Raw genomic sequence first — 9,707 nt, 5'->3', positions numbered from 1 at the left:
GATGAAACCATCAACAAAAATCTCAGGATTACAGTCAGGAAACACATCTTTATTACAAAAAAGCCTCTAGAAAACCCTCTAGACTCTAGACCTCATGGTATCATCTCATAGTCTCTAAGATACATTACTGTTGTTCATTTCTCAAAACTGCCACTTGAAAATCTGGGTTACCTTGCAATTTCTGGCTGATTTCCTGCCTTTCTAAAATAAACAGAAGAAACTGAGTGTGTGACTCAGAACAGAAAGGAATTCTTGCATCTCCAGTCCCCAGGCTAGGAGAGACTGTGCTTCTCTTAGCATGGTTCCCTTTTCTTGAAAAAGTTTCTGTAATTTTCTTTTCTATATAAAGCAGTAGCAAAATAATACCAAAGGATAGTTCTGCAATAAAAATAAATATATAATAAATTAATAAAAATTAGTAAGATACTCTTTCACATGCATCTAAAGACAAAGACCAAAAATTTGACTGTTCAAAACCAGCTTCAGGAAAGGCAACTCAGCACTGGCATACCCATATCAAAAGGACAATGTCCTTGACCTAACAGCACCCTGCTTTTAGAATTCACATTATCTTTTTTATCTTCTTATATCATGCCTTAAATTTATTGACAAAGTGTTCATCCTCTAGAAGTTAAATCATCTTGTATTACCTAGCAATGATTCCTTTGAAAAAAAAAGTGATCCTACCAGATGTGGAAGAAATCTGCCCTTTGAATATTAACAAAAGCCCAGCATTATGTACAAGTTTGAGACAGGAAAAAATACAGGGTCCTTGAAAGAAGAAAAACAAGCATAAAATGCCAATAAATCAGCAATATCTACCATATTTGAATAGATATGAGTAACAAACATTGCTATATGGTCTCAAAAAATATACGATTCCCATATCAAGTATATGCAAGATGAAGCTCTCCCAAATGCATGCAAAACTTCTAACTTAATAAGTAAAAAAGTTCTAAATAATAAAATCAATCAGACGTCTTCTCTCTTCCCTAGAATTTAATGAATTTAATGAATTTTATTCATTAAAAAGAAAACCCCATGAATATAAGCACTCCAAAATCCTCCTTTGCAGTTGTTATAATCTTAGAAAATAAGAGGTTTTTCTCTGGGAAATCAGAGTCTTTCTGTGTGGCCTGTTTGTGTTTCAGTACCTCTTACCACTGCTGTGTAACTGGCACCTTTAATCTCCCACAGAAGTAACCTTATCATCCCACTGGCATTCCTAGGAATAAAAGGAACATCACAGTGTGAGTTTGTTAATCACTTGCAAGGCAAACAAAAGCCCATTTTCCTGTCTTTGTATTCTGTTGAAGTTTGTCAATGTCAAGTCAAGCCTCTAAGGCAACACATCTTCAATTAGAGATGTAAAATCCAGTTTGCATGCAATTTAAATCCTGCAAACTGGCAATCCTCTCATGGAAATCACAATTATTTCCATTCTTATGCATCAGTATTTCTGATCTACCATCATTTTTCTCTTACATGAAGTGATACTTAATTTCCAAGACTGAGCATTTTTGACAGGAGTTTCTGATTTGCCATTTAGTTACCACATTACAGTCAGGCTTACACTGATAGATGTTTAAGCTGGAGGAACAAATTATATTCTTCTCTGCCACGCTCTTTACATACCTGAAAGATTCCCACTTCACTCTCACCAAGAAAAATTAGTGTTTTCCCATCCTCTCCACTAAAACAATATAGACCGAGCTTATGAACAATTTCAATTTGAAGAATTTCTTATGCTGAACACCGAGACAAATGTGTGGTCATGTAACCATGGCTGGAGATACATCTCTAAAACAATCAGAATTCCACAAGAGACACTGAATTTTGATTTAAATACATACAGTTGTGTGCATGTGAGGCCAGATCTTCAGTTGGTTAAATCAATATATTCCCTTTGCTTTCAGGGAGATTGTGATTTAAATCCCAAACCAGCACAGCACTGCAATCCCATTGAAGTCAGTGGGTCTGTAAGTGAAGTTCAACAGCAGTTTTATGTTGCTAATATAGTGCTAATAACAATGGATTCCTAAATCACAAATTTACTGTATTTAAGAATATGAAACTTTTCTCTTAGTTTTCTGAAACAGAGCTCAGACACACCCAGGTTTAAATGAGGAAATGACATAATTCAAAAAAACCTGACACCTGTTAATGTTCTTTAAAGCAGAAATGTCCTATTTTGCAAAAAATGCTAGAATTCTCTTGTGTTCTGATGAGTACTCATTCAAAATTAGTGCTCTATTCATTAAAGCATCTCTTGGTTTCTTTCTCCCCCCTTTTATGGTGGCAGAAAATCAGGACTTCTTTTCCATTTCAAAAAATATATCCAAAATAGTCCAAAAAGGTAGAATTTTGAAATTTACTGTATCTTTGTTTTCAGTTCTTAGAAAGTTTAATTTTCCTTTCTCACTGTTCACTCCATTGAATTTATTTGAATTTGCTTGATTTTACTCACCCAGTTTTTAAAGCCTCTCCTTTTAAAAAAATCCTTTTAATTTCTCTTTCTTCTTTTCCTGCAGATTTGTCATTCTTGAATATCCAGAAGACATGGAAGAGTGGAAAATTTGCAAGAGGATACTGAGGGTGTTCTGTGATTTACTTCAGAAAAAGCAGGGCTCTTCTTGGGAATAATTCTCAAAGGAAAATTTTCAGGACCTGATATACCTCCTTGTGCAGGAGGTAGAGAAATAAAGAAACAAAGATGACCTTGGGAAATACGGAAGGACAGGTGTTGTAGTAATATTTATCTTTATTTTATTTTTTAACAAATCTATTTAAATTAGAAATAAATAGTAATCCTAGTAATGCATCTGTTAAAGTTTCTTTTCCTTGCAATACTAACTCCTAAGTGGTCTCCCTGTCTTTAGCTTGACCCATCAGCTTTCTCATCCTAATTTTTTTTTTTTTCTTGCTGCCCTGCTGAGGAAGTGGAGTGAGAGAGAGACTGGATGGGTGTTTGTCCTTCACCAAGGTTACCTCACCCTACTGCATTGCACTAGACCACACAGAGAGGACAAGGAACTCGCAACTGCAGTGAAAATTTAAAAAAAATCCTGACAAGCAGCTCTGAGTCTCCAGTTCTTTGTGCCCAGGAAAAGACATGGGGCTGTGCAGAGCCCTGCTGATTTCAACATACCTGCCTGCAAGGAAGGATATTTAAATCAAAAAGCACGTGCTTCCATACACAGAAAACCTGCCTGGAGCCAGGAGGTTCCACCTGCCTCAAAACACCTGTGGGATCAGGACCACAGAATCTGCAAAATAACTTGAAGCCAATACATCTGTCAAAGACATAGGAACCAAAATGGCAACAACAAAAAAATCCACAAACAAAAAAAAAAACAACACTTCACAATTAGCCCACAACCACTTAGCTATATGGTCATCAAAACACTAGAGAGAAAACTTTTTGCCAATCTAGTCAAGGGCTCTCTTAATTTCATGCACTGTGACTTCAACAATTTATTCATGTCTCATTTTATTTCTCTAAAATTGGCCTCATTTAAAAGAAGGGAAACCACATTTCATGCTCTTCAGTTTCATTAAAGAGATACAAATCCCTTACCAAAAGAAGACTCCTCTAAATGAAACCACTGTAGCAGAAGAAAATATTGAAATTTTGAATCTTGAAGTACTCTGACACAATCTATGTTCTCTTACATATCATTCTTTATGGTATTTATAAAAAAAAAAAAAAAAAAAAAGGAAGAAAAAAAGCTACTCCCTTGCAAAAATTTTTTCAAATACATGATGGAATATGCAACACTTGGCTAAGAGTAATAGAGTAACACAAATGAACTATCTCACAGATTTTCTAGTTTGTCAAGGAAGAAGGCTGCTGATCTCTCCTTCAACAGCGTGGGAATACAATATTTCACCCCCTGAAACTAACTTGTATCTGCTTGACAAGGAAGGTATGCTTAACTCCCTTGCTTAACACTCATTCCATAGGAAATGTGATACAAACCCTACATGAATTACATAAGATAAATCCAGCATCATTCGATATATAGCTCACAGTGAACTCAATTTTATGAGTAATTAATGAACTGCTCCAAATTCCAATAGTATTTTATGTTCTCTTGGCTACAGATCATATAAATACGTCAAGAGTTTTTTCCACATGGGTTAAAAACCATTTCTTGGGCTGACTTCAATGAAAGATGAAGCTCATTTTTATTCAAATCTTACTTTATAGCAGATAAGGGTCTTCAGTTCCCTGCTACACACTCACATTCATTACAGAAAAGAACAGTCCGCTGGCAGTTGCATCATGTGAGGATGATGAAATATTCCCATGAAATTTCCCGTTTAAACTTCTTCCCTTCTCTTTTTCAGGTTTGTCTACAAAACCAGAATGGGGAGGGGGGGGGGAGAAAAAAAAGTCTCATCTTGCTGTCTTTTAGATGTATCCAAGGAAATGAAACTACCAAAAGCCTTCTCCATAAACATGATCAGTCCTTGATATTCTCTACCTCCATCCTCAAAGCTGTATTGCTTCAGTTTCCTGTAGGTGCATCTTCCCAAAGAACCACCCTTCAGGGTCCTTCTACGTGGCAAAAAAAAAAGTATGTTCAATGAGTTCTGTGTGCTTTCTCAATTCCTACTGACTTTACCATAGTAGCCCAATATCCACCAAAACACACAGGCAATAACTTCAAATAATCCACTGGTATCCTTTTCCAATAATCCTATTTATAAGAGGCAAGAGACACCATGGAGCATATTCAAAAGAACAAAAATGCTGTTTCTTTCATAGCCTGAATAAAAATGGAAAAATATTTTCCAGCCACAAGAGCAAACTAATTGGTGAGCCTTGTCAGGCTCAAAAAAACCCCTCTATCAAATTAAGAGAAATGAAATATTAATTTTGTTATTTAAAACTCATTTTCCTTACAGTCCAGTGTAAATACTGAAATATAAGAAATATCCCGTGAACACACATTCATGGCTCAGGTCTATTTCCCTATTTCCAGGGATCAAAGAGACAAGGAGTGCAAATCCATTACTTACTGCCTTTTTGCAGACTTTTTTTTTAATCACAAATCATTTTTCTACATCTACATGACTATTTGGATTCCAGAATAAAACATGTTTTCTGAAAGATTCTGATCTGAGCGAGTCACAAGAAGGACTGTGAAGAGTCATAAATGGTAATGGCCATAAACCATCCTGGGTTTTATGCATCTATTAAGGTAGATTGCCTGAAGTCAATCATGGCATCAGCTCATAAGGAAAGATTTCATGTTTTAATTCTTGCTATACACATCAATACCAATAATGTAAAAGCTTGTAGTTTATCTATTTCTCACTTGCTTACTCTATGTAAAACAGTGGATTTTACCCTCTATATGCTGGGTGGGAGAGTGAGTTCCCTAAAACATTACACACTTGGGAAACTGTGGTCTAACATACTTTGCCAATTTTGCCTGGAGCTGTTTCTGTCGACAATAGAGAAAAGGAGCTATCATTTATTTCAATGGATGCTGGCTCAGATGGAAAGACATTATACACAAAGCTTTAGGGACTGTTTTTGATCACCCAGGGTTTGCTTGTTTTTAGTTTTGGATTTTTTTATTGTTGCTCATCGCTGCATTTCCTGATTTTGCTGAAGTAAAGAACAGCTGTTCTCAGAATTGTACTAATTCAAAGCTGCGAATACAAAAGTTGCATCTAAATTTCTTTTTTCTTTAATAGTGCAGGATAGATGCTGTCTCATTCACTGAAGAACAGAAGTAAGTTCATAAAAGGGAGGAAGGAGAGTCAGTCTCACAACTCTCTCACTGTGGGAAAGAGTACATCCCTGTATGTAACCCTACAGGCACACTGCTGGAATTTCTTGCTCTCCAGTAGAACAGATACTGAGGTAACATGCTTCATACATGGAAGGCTGCTCCCCAAAATTGTTCTAGGGTCATTACAGTGACAACCCTGAGGCCATCTCAGCAAAGCTGGTGTTTTTCCAGGACAGTAAGACAAATGTGATTTCTTCACAATGTGTGTCTCTTGCACTGTGTTCTGTTACATGTGCAGATCAGTTGTAGACACAGTACAACTGACCTGAATATGCTCAGTGAACCTGCCCTGGTTTCCTGGGCACTCAGCAGTCCAAAAATATCATGTTGTCTGCCTCAAATAAACCAATTTTGCAAGGTAAGTAGAGATGACAAGAGAAACAGGAAATCAGAGTAAGACATACCACAGATGCACTTAGATTACATGAGCTATAAAACCTGCCCAGAAATTTGGTCAAGCGTCTGCTGCATGCAGACACACTGCCAAAATAGCCCTGCAGCTCCACAGGCACAGTACCTGCCTGCCAACTTTCCAACAGCATGTCTGTCCAGGGAAAACACTGCACCCAGGCAGCAGTGTGCATGTTTGCCAGGAAAATGTCTCTCTTTGAACTGGACTGAGCAAGGCAAGCCAACGTGCAGCCTCTGTGCTCTCCAGCTAGCTCAGGCATCAACAAAACAGCAGCCACTGCCACGACAAAACTTCACATATGTCCTTCAAGTGGGATATAGCTCGTAGCTGTGGGAAGAAGAGAGATCCCCCTTTGATCCTCCCTTTGGAAACTCAAGGAAACAAATTTGGCGCCGTGCCGCTGTGCCTGAGGCTGGAGCTGCTGAGCTTTGAAAACAAAAGGCTGGAGCTTGCTGGCTGCAGGTAGTGAGGGCAGACAGTACACTGCCCACACATACTCATTGCTGCGAGAGGTTTGCCTCTCTGACACACCAGAAAACAAGAGAGCACGACTTCCAGGTCCAGCACTTTGTATTAGCTCTCCTGCTGTCTCAGACGCTGAAATGAACACTGCTGACAGCTAGCAGGTAAGTTGCTACCTACATGCAAGTCAAGTGCAACACACAGGGTATTTTCCCACACAAGTTAAAGACCCTTTCAGAATCCCAAATAATAACTTGCATCAAAAGAATTTGCTCATTATGTGCTTTGCCTGGCCCTCATGGTCTTGCAAAGCCCTCTGAATAGTCAGGCCTGAAATAATCTCCTGCTGCCTGTAACATTGGCCTTTTTTCTTTTCATGTAACTGAAAACTTTTCCTTATTCACAAAGGAAAAGGTTATTAAACTCAGCAGTTATTCTAAAAGAGACAGAAATGAACTTTGACTGCAATCTTAAGTGTGAGTCTTGACTGGAAAGCAGTTTGACACACAAAAGGCAAGCAGAGAGCACAGATTCAAGGCTGGCCATTTTCATGTGCAGTCACCATTAAGCTGACAAGAGAGTCATTTGTTACTTCACTTTGTTATGAATGGTCCTTTACATTTGGGGTTACTGTTACTTTTATGGAGGGATCCTTTAAGCTGCAGGCTCTCTTGACACAAACCTCCCTTTTCTAAACAAGGCATACATCTCAAAATCATTTAATGTTTGTGGTTTACACTACTCAGTTGCATCACTTATGCTAGAGTGATTCAGATGAGCAACATGAAGACAGATAAATCTAAGCAGCTGGAGTCTTGTCTGATTAAATCTTTAGATCTATAGTGGTTCACCTGTGAAACAGCATCACAGTCATGACATGAAAACTAAGCTGGTGGTTAGCCAATGAAAGTGCACCACAGACCTCCAAAGGCCAAGTTTTAACTTACCTACTTGTTTTAAACAAGATGATAAATGACAGTGGAAAAGACACTCAGTCTCCCTTCCTTTAATGCCCTTCTTTGTTTAATATCTGGACTGGCCAGCTACAATACTTCTTTTACACACAAACCTTACTAACTCCACTCCAAACCTGAAGTATTAAAGCTATTCTCTCTGCTAACCTTTGCCTAGTGCACAAATTGACACAACAACCTCGCAGCTACTGTGATGGAAGTACAATGCCTTGAAAAAACACAGTCTGGAGCTGGTCAGAATGATTATTAGCACTGGTCACACTTGATAATAATAAAAGAGATAAGCTGTATTTAACTATCTTGTTGGTAACCATCAAGAAATCAAATGAACTAATTACTATTTCATTTCTTTCCCCACTGATCTGCAATCCCTGGATGAATGCTGTGTAAACCAGAAAAATTTTTGTGGCCATCCTTTAGTAATTGACCTTTAGCTCTCCCCATTTCATTTGCCCTAAGTGTTAATTGACTTTGAAAAAGCAGTATATTATCCTTTTAGCAAAGAAAGTCTGATTTGTGCCCGCCAACATCTCACAGCATCAAAGCCCTGTTAAATCATAGAGCAATACAGCTGAAAATGAGTCTCCAGAAGAAATGGAAAGAGGGTGGGGGAAGGAAGTAGAATCATTATTAAAAGAGCTCCACTGCCATCTAGAGAAAATCTGCACCAGCCAATTTTCTGAAAGAGAGATTGTTAGTCAAAGTATTTCCATTCTGATGTTGGGGGAGGTAGGAACTCCACTCAGGTACACTGTATCTATATTTTTTTCACCAATTTTTAGTAATATCCTGCAATATAATCTACCACGAATTCTATGGAAATCATGGGAGAAAGCTTTAAAGGCTCACTTATAAGCTCCCCTGAAACTATGTGTGGTATCTGCATAGTTTTGTTTCAAAAAAGCTTCTTTGAAGAGGTAAGTATCTTTGTAGAAAGGTACTTCATTCCCAAACAATTTACATTTTAAAGGATATGTTATGTCCTTGGCAGCTGCCTTTATGATACTGCTTGTCAGTAAGAAAGAGAGAAAAACAGAATGTGCTATATAGGGTAAGATTTTTTTTTTTTTCTCCTTCAAGTATATAAAATTTTATTTTCTTCATGCTTTATATGAGATCAGGAGGCACCCATAGAACAGGTTACTTGTAAGAGTCTATTTTAACCTGACTGATTTAATTTACTGTCTCTGACCAAAAAGCCATGGGACTCCATTCAGTGTATCAGACAGGTCAGCTGCTATAAAAACTGGAGAAGTGTCCCTCACTGGGAGCAGCTAATCCAATTACAATCTCAAAGTAGCTGACACAACCTGGCTAAATGCATCTGGAACAAAAGGAATTATTTTAAATACAGCCAGCAACTAATGCAACTGTGTCATTAATGAACCTTAAAATGGAGGGTTCGTTACTGCTGTGTCACAAAACTACAAGTGACTTGTGGTGCTCTTGGTCTCCATCACTTATGGGTTTACCTTCTGGTTAAAGAGCAGTGGGACTTTGAACAGCAATCATCTGTCTACTGGCTCTGAAAATTTCAAAACCAAGAGTTTGAGGACTGCTAGTCTGCCACTGTTAAAGAGGCAGCCAGGATATTTCTCATATTCCAGCATAGTTTGTGTTTTCTTCCTTTGAGAAATTCTGTTGGACTGAAATATCTGAAGATACACAAAGCAGGAAGCTGGTTTGTGGTTATATCCTTTAGTTAGCTGGTTAGGTGCACTGTGCAAGGTATTTACCCACTTTGGCAGCTGTAGTGACTTAATAGTGCATAAAAGCTAAAATTCGGTTAAATATATGTAAAACGTGATGAATTATGCAATTATGAGGGACAGTATCTGAATTATTTTTAATCTTATTTCCTGACTAAATGCAGCACCTCAAAACAGGTTTATCAGGGAAACTGTATTCATTTTCACTGAAATACACTGAACACACTTAGGTATACTAAGCCAAGAACTGCTTTCAGTGAGGTGACTGTCAGTCGTCTTGCTCCTATCAATGCTGACACTGATGATTCCTGGATGGAAGAACACAGTAGTTGTGAATGATGGG

General features: G+C 37.9%; 1 long non-coding RNA gene across 1 annotated transcript; it reads right to left on the bottom strand.

The window, feature by feature from the left end:
- Window positions 1-1,027: 1,027 nt before the first annotated feature.
- LOC130252485 (uncharacterized) lies at window positions 1,028-3,318 on the bottom strand. The gene is made up of 3 exons (XR_008840371.1): window positions 2,468-3,318; window positions 1,854-1,977; window positions 1,028-1,225 (listed from the first exon to the last, which is right to left on the bottom strand). It is a non-coding gene; the product is annotated as an uncharacterized LOC130252485 (long non-coding RNA).
- Between the last annotated feature and the right edge of the window lie 6,389 nt (window positions 3,319-9,707).

Source organism: Oenanthe melanoleuca, chromosome 4, assembly GCF_029582105.1.
Source record: "Oenanthe melanoleuca isolate GR-GAL-2019-014 chromosome 4, OMel1.0, whole genome shotgun sequence".
NCBI classification, from domain to species: domain Eukaryota; kingdom Metazoa; phylum Chordata; class Aves; order Passeriformes; family Muscicapidae; genus Oenanthe; species Oenanthe melanoleuca.
Note: the sequence above shows the minus strand (reverse complement) of the source record. Positions and strands in the feature narration are given on the sequence as shown.